This window comes from Rhea americana, unplaced genomic scaffold (genome assembly GCF_003343005.1).
Source record: "Rhea americana isolate MKP2758 unplaced genomic scaffold, rheAme1 scaffold_19, whole genome shotgun sequence".
Taxonomy (NCBI): domain Eukaryota; kingdom Metazoa; phylum Chordata; class Aves; order Rheiformes; family Rheidae; genus Rhea; species Rhea americana.
Genome location: NW_028186038.1, coordinates 4,549,369 through 4,556,859, shown reverse-complemented (window position 1 = coordinate 4,556,859; position 7,491 = coordinate 4,549,369). Strand labels below are relative to the sequence as shown.

General features: G+C 36.0%; 1 long non-coding RNA gene across 1 annotated transcript; it reads left to right on the top strand.

Moving 5' to 3' along the window:
* Nucleotides 1–16: 16 nt before the first annotated feature.
* On the top strand, nucleotides 17–7,197 carry LOC146597227 (uncharacterized). Its single transcript, XR_014895530.1, has 2 exons — nucleotides 17–172; nucleotides 4,109–7,197. It is a non-coding gene; the product is annotated as an uncharacterized LOC146597227 (long non-coding RNA).
* Nucleotides 7,198–7,491: the final 294 nt, after the last annotated feature.

Below are 7,491 nucleotides of genomic sequence, written 5' to 3'. Positions count from 1 at the left end.
CCTGGCGCCTGAGGCCCCGAAGGAAACAGGTGCAGCCCCGCTGGGAGGCGCCCCGCCGCCCCCGGCCTCTCCTTTTCGCGTCGGAGCTGCGCCGCGCCGCGGCCCCCCCCTCAGCGCGGCGCTTGCTCTCCCGTGCAAGGTGCTGTGCTGCTCGGGCACGGCTTTGAAACTGGTAACGTCGCGCCGTGTACCTTACCGTACCTACACTTCGGCACGCGTCTTTGTGCTGTAACTGTTACTTAGATTATGATAACAAAGTGCTGTTTATCAGGTGCTTTTTTAAGATTACAAGATGCTGATAAAAGACTGCTTTACTAACAAAATACCTTGGCAAGTCACACTTTGCTAGGGTGGTTTTGTAATTAAGGTTTCCTAAATTTCCCCCTCATGGTTTCAAATGAAAAAAAATGTGAAATGTGAATGCATTTAGTGGCAGTATTTCAGAGGGAGAGAGGTAAGTTTCCCTGTGAGCAAAGGTGCAATAGGAAGACAACTTGATTTATGACTGAGCTGAGGTAGGCTAACCAGGCCAACTTACCTTGGATTGCTTGGAGTCAACAGATTTTTGAGTAGCTTTATCATTGCTGCTTTACAGGTCCCCATGTATTTTTCGGTGATCCGTGGCAGCCTTTCAGCGAGAGCAGAGGTGTGAGTACTCTGCCTACTGGAACAAAGACTTATTGTTACTAGTAGCCTGCAACTGTGAATTAAACAGAATTTGGGAATATTTATCAGCCAGGACAGAAATGTTCAAGAGGAAATAAGATGTTGCTGTGGGTGTATTCTCATAACACCTTTTTATGTTGTTAATGTCTGAACAAAGCATATTAGAGACATTAGATTCCTTAGGAAGAAACATTGCTAGAGATGTCAATCTTTAGTATTTAGAATTAATTGTATGATCTAATTTGAGTGGAAAACTAAGCATATTAATTTCATGAAAGTAATTATATACTCAGGTATTCCATGGTCCTCATTGTACTTTACAACTTCTTTTGCATTAACTGTCATTATTGCTGCTTGTCTTTATGAGCCCTTAATTGATCCTAAAACAAAGAATTGCCCACACAGAAAACATAAGAATAGTAATGTGATATGTTAAGTTACGTGAAAGATCTTCTGTTAGTTCTCTCAAGTTGTGAAAGCTGTAAATAGTAGTTTGAATGTTAAAATGCTTGTCTTTGATTATTCCTTGGACTCCACTGGGGATTAACACCTGCTTGATGCAAATCATAGGAAAAACAAAATGAGTTTGATTCAGTTGCAGTTTGTTTCTGTCTGTATTTGAGTTGTTTATCAGAGAAGCACGGAAAGTGATAGAAACCAATATCAAAACGTGGTAGAGGCGCTATATAGTGGCCTTGGACACAAGGCTATTCCCTCAGCCAGCTCAATTAGTTTAATTGAAAAGTTAGTTGATCTGAGGTCAAAGAGGTTGAGCTGCAAAGCCTTTGCTGCAGGTGCAAGGTTGCTTACAAATTTGAACATTTGCTAACGGAATGTGGGTAGTAAGATTGTATTACATTTCAAGGAAGTTGCTTCACATCTAAAGATATAGAACAAATTAATTTTTGACCTTCTAAATAACTGCATATGATGATCCTGTATGAAGCACTGCAAAGAAAAAACACAAGGAGGAGTCCTAAAATGTGTTACTCAGTCTTCTGCAGCACTCTTTGAAGGAGTAGATGGAAAAGATCTGAAGTAAATTTTGTAATTGTATGCAGTGGCTCAATAAGAAGTTTATAGGCTACTGTAGTTCTATACAGCAACAAGCATTCATTCTCAATAACTTGCAGTGTGGATATAGAACAATTGCCAAAATTATTAATGAAAGCCAAGACAACTAGAATTATAGCTTTGGTTGGTACATTGTTTATAGTTTGTTCCAAGATAAAATTTTCAGGGAAGTTCAACCTCTCCTTCTCATATATTTATAATGGAGATGTACTACTTCATGTATTAAGGCTTCCTATGAGGTACAAATTTTTCTTGGTTAGATTTTGGTTAAAAGAATGTTTGAGTATTTGTATTTCTTGGCAGCTTTGTATCCTGCCAATTTTACAGCTAAACCAGCATGAATGGATTGATTTCTTCAGAACATCACAAGCAGTGAAATACTCTAGTTTCTGTTGTAAAGTTATACCCTTATTCACCATTACCTGACATGGCCCTGAATATTTATGATACGTAAATTCTTGACTGTACATATTAAAAACATACTTACCTTTTTGTGGCTTTTGTGGAGCATATTATTTTGTTTTTAAGAGCAAACTGCCAGTCTTCACATTTTAGAAATCTGATATTGTTGATCCTGATACTATTGTTTGAGTTAGCCTTAAAAAATGTACCTGTTTTTATAATCACGTGGACTCTGGCCTTATACTTCCAGGCTTTGTGTGTCAGCTTATCTTGAAGGGGCCTTAGACTCTGCTGGCATTTTGGCTTACCATAGGCAGGGTTGTCCTTCTGAGTCTTTTGAGCAACCAAGCCCTCAGGATAATGGCCTGTCGTCTTTTACAAAAATGGGTTGTTCTGAATCCTAACCAGAATTTTGTAGTAATTTACTGTTTAGTTACTTGGGGTAAAATGAAGCATATGCTGATTTGAGCCTATTTGTGTCCACAGCTTCCAAAGTTTAGCAATTTTCGATCTTTACCGATTAAAATGCTAGTGGGCTTATTTTTATTATGTTCTAAAGCTTTTTGGGGAGCAAAACAAGAATTAGGAAGGTCATCTAGATGGTTAATGTTTGCAAGAGGGACAAAATTTTGTCCTCCCTGTGAATGAGATGTACACATACTAACTCATTTGCAAAAAAAGCAAGACAAGTAAAGGGGTGTTTTGAGGACTGTCACTGGCTGATGGATGTTCTTACTGTACATGACTAGTTTTCCACATCTAGAAGCCTGTATTCTGTATGAGAAATAATTGGGGAACAGCATATAAATAGGCATGCTCTTTAAGATAATGGTATAAAATTGGGATTAATTGGGAAACCCCACAGTTTTAGAATGGATTTGTCCTGCAGAGTGTCTCTTTCATGTTCGTAGTTTTACCATGCTCGTACTTTGTGACTGCAAAGGTCCCAGCACTTAGMCTTCCAGGAGTCACTTGGCCCTTGTATCATCCATGGCCCCTTCTCGCAGAAAGTCTGCTTTTGCCTAGTGTTCTGTGATTGTACTAGGAGCAGTGGCAGTGAAACTGCAAGTTACAAGGAAATTGCTGACCAAGAAATGGAAGAATTTGAGGTCTGAAACCTCTATAACTAAGGTTCTTTTTTGTTTTCTTGTGCTTGTAAGTTTGCAGAGCCTAACTATGCTTCAATGAAGTTTTTAATGTATTCTTCATTGGTGCTTCCTAGCAATGAAATAAACTCTATTATGCAGCTGTTTGACAGTGTGTGCAAGTTTATCACGAGTGACATGTTTGTCAACCAAAGTGAGGTTGTTAAATTTGTTATCAGCCAGATTTCAGAATAAGCTAGTTATAAGAATTTTAATTGCATTCAAGGAGCTTTCCAAGTTACTCCTTTTGAGTATGAGAAGACATAAACTATTTCTGATTATTTTCAGATGACTCAATTATAGACTTTGGATTCATTGCCATATGAAATATTGTATTCATATACATAACTTAATTGTCTTCTGTGTGAATGAAATGCAAATTCTCCTCTACTTAGATCCTAAAGGTTTTTATCAATGTAAGTCACCCACCCATTTTCCTTGAGTTTATTCTGTAGAGAGTGAAAGCCAGTCATTGCATATTTTTTATTTCAAAGACTGTAAGAGGAGACATAACACTTAAGAAACCATGCCAGTTAATGGAACATATTCTCTTAAAACATATCTCTCAATCTCTCTGTTTCAGACACCAAAGAGTTGCTGATGAAACTAAAAACCTGGATTCTTTACAGTCAGGTTTATTTGGCAAATCATCACAGGCCAGTCCCTAATTTCTGGTAGCTTTGTGTGGTTCCTGCAGTTGATCTGTGTCATCTGGCCACTCTAGACTGCAGATACATCTTTAGGAATGTAGGATAAGGGGAATGAGTGAAATCCCTTTGAACAGTGCATGTTTTCATTAATATTCCTCTTTTACATTCCAGAAGCAATGAAAACCCTGTAGAGCAGGTCTGTGCACAAGTACTGATGCTTTATCAGCTGGCCTTTGACTGCACATTCATGAAATGTTACTTGAAATACTAAATACTCAGGTACCACCTGGAAATCTGCATAGTTGGCTGACTTCATATCCTTTTGAGAAGGATCACTGTAGTACCTGTAAACTTAACAGTTATCTTAGCAACAGTGTTCTTGCTGTCTCTGGATGCCTGAGTTCCCRAGAATACTTGTTGTGATAGATGGATATCCTCATGACCATTTTCCTTTCCCTGGTATGGACTGAAGAGAGAAACGCATTATCTGGACGCTTGGCCCTTCATTTCAGTGATGTTGAATGTACAGAACTTCTGAAGTGCTTTGGATCCTTCAAAATGAAAAGTCTTGCATTGATTTCAACCATTTATTTACAGTGATTTAACATGGACGTGATATACAAACATATCAGTGATTCAGTTTACCAGAACCTGATCCTCACAGAATTTCAGTTTTTTATCAGACAAGTAACATTCTGATTTCCTTTAAAATACTTGGGCACCCAAGGCTACAAACTAGTGTATATAGGTACTCTTTGATAAGTGTGGTGCATCAGCRTGTATTTTACCTTGGCTGAGTCAGAAAAAGAGCTCTAGTCTTCTGTGTTTTTTTCCCATCTCTGACCACTCTGATCTGCTTTCTTTAGAAATACATTTCTTTTCTAAACTGGGTCAGTTTCATAATTCACCTCTCTGGCATCTATCTAATCTATGTATGAAATGTTTTAAAACATTTAGTGATAGTGCACTACAGAACAACTTGTTCCCTGTGGAAGTTTTTCCTTGAACCTGAGTAGGACACACATAATTCTGAATAATCCTCTTTTGAAAATTCTGGAGGTGTTTTATTATTTGCAACTGCACATACATTTGTATGTAATGTTACCCATAGAAGAATTCAGTTTCTTTTCCAGTCAGACAATGGTTAATTCCACAAAGCGTGCAAAAAATGTATGTTGACTTTGAAATTGCCATGTTTGATTTAATTGAATTATTGATTATTGAATTTATACCTGTATTTTTATAGTGTAACAGAATGAATAGAAATTCTCTGCTTACCTTATTCATACTATTGTTTTCTACACTTTTATCTTTTTTTTATCTCCATATCAATATACATATCAAAGTAGGTCAGTCTTTATGGTCTTTCTTTATAAGAGTTTTTCCGTATTTTTATTCATCTTCATAGCTCATTTCTGAACTGCTTCTTTTTGTCCTGTACTCTTTTTCAGTAGAAATAACCATAGCAACACCATTCCCACATGAGAGCATACCATTGCTATATAGCAAAGCGAAGTAACAATTTTTATCATTGTAAATGGTACTGTTTTAGGGCCTTTAAAAATTATGATGCTGCACATTAGCTAATGCCCAAGTTGTCTTTTCAGAGTTGATGCACTTAATTTTAAAGTCAGCTTTATGTAGTGTAAACTGCACTCCTTATATTTATTGTTTTGCCATTGTCATAACTGAATTTCATTGCTCATCTTCCTCTCTGTTTAGTGATGTCTTAGAGATTTTGTGATAAAATAAAATAAAGCTTGTAAAACACTATGGTATGTCAGCCTAGATGCCTTTATCTTAGTAAAGGCTTACACGATATCTGAATATTTTGAATATATGCATATATTTGAATATATATAAAAATGTATATTCTTCCTGAAAAACCCAGTTAAAGTAAGAAATCTTATCCTTCTTCCCTAAAAAGGAGCATGCCTGTTACTGATGCTACATAAATATTCTATGATTAAAAATAGAGGTTCCGGTGAATTAAATCATAGATTATTCCTATATATAGTGCTATGACTAATGCCTCCCATCTCATAGCACTACTCCTGTTCTCTGAAAGTTCCTTAACTGTTGGTATTTCTCTTCATTAAAGGAGAAATTTACTTTATCATTTCTCTACAATTTTGCTTTCACTTTTCAACACATTTTCCTTATCTTGTATTTATATTTTTTAAAATGCTTATTTTTTATGAAAATGTTCTCTGGTTTAGTGTCTTAATTTAAAATATACTGATCTCTACTACCTTTAGAATTGTGTAAATAGAACAAGTAGTGACTGCATACTTTTCCTCTGTTTTTAACCTATTTTCTTTCTGTATTTTGTTGTTACTACTCCTATGAAGAATTTGTAATGCTCTCATGTGAGATTCCAAAAGTGAAATATTCCCATTTTACTTCCTTTAGTGCTGTACTGATTACTTCAGATGTATGGAGATTGTGTAGAGGCTTTCCAAATTAAATCCTATGTATCATACTTCACTTTTTTCCTGAGAACTGATTCTTTGGCCTTGAAGCTTGAGTAACTCTAGAATATAGCATACCAACAACCATTCTGCTAGCTCTAGAAGATGGAACGGAAACCTAGCCAGCAAAGCTTTAATTCAAATGCAATTCCATTTTTCCTCAATTTAGATGAAAGATTTGATATGACAGTAGAGAAGTATGTCCAAAATTGTATCTTTCTCTTAAATTTTTGTCCTTTCTCATTTAGCTTCAATTATATATCATACTAAGTAATAGAAACAAACTACAAGCAATTTATTAAAAACATATTAATAGTGTGCAATTTAAATTTTGCCTGTTCTTTTACATGTTTATTGAAAGGTAGAGTGAAAGACTTCACTTTCTGGTGTGATTTTTAGTGTGCTAATTGAGCATTGACAGTTAATGAAGTTCTGTCATAACAGGACTACTTAGCATTTACAGTGTTCTTTGCAGTTCCAGACATCAGTTTTTAAACTTGCAGGTAGTGGATCCTTCCTAGCATAATTATTGCATTATACTGGAGAAGGTAACACGCGTGGCAGTTGTCACAATATCATGATTCTGTCAGTACTCCTGAAACCCTCCTATAGTTTCATGCCTTGTGAACTTTGAATTCTCTCCAACACTTTTATCCTACTCAACTGAAATGGTTTCTGTATGGCACTGTAATTCAGTTTCTGGGTTAATAAAGCTAGGTTAAGAAAACCATTGAATCAAAAAATAAACTGTAAAAATGTTATTAGGAAAATAAAATGTCATTGACTCAGTATGTTTTCAGCTTAAATTTTTTTTTTCTCTTTGAATTTTATAGCTCTGTCAATACTTTTTTCTTTTGTTGTTCTGAGAACAAGCTGGATTTGTTACTTCTTTTGCCTCGTCATCAGTAGTAAAATGCTGTGGCTAAATATAGTCTACAATAATATTTGTACCAACTGTTGCCTTTGAATTTGTACAGGTGCAGTGGGGGTCTGAACATGGGAAATAACTTTGTGCAGTATGGAGTGCAGTCCAGATTTTTGTATTAGTTGTGCTGCCTCTGAAGGATTCGAACAAATTAGGAA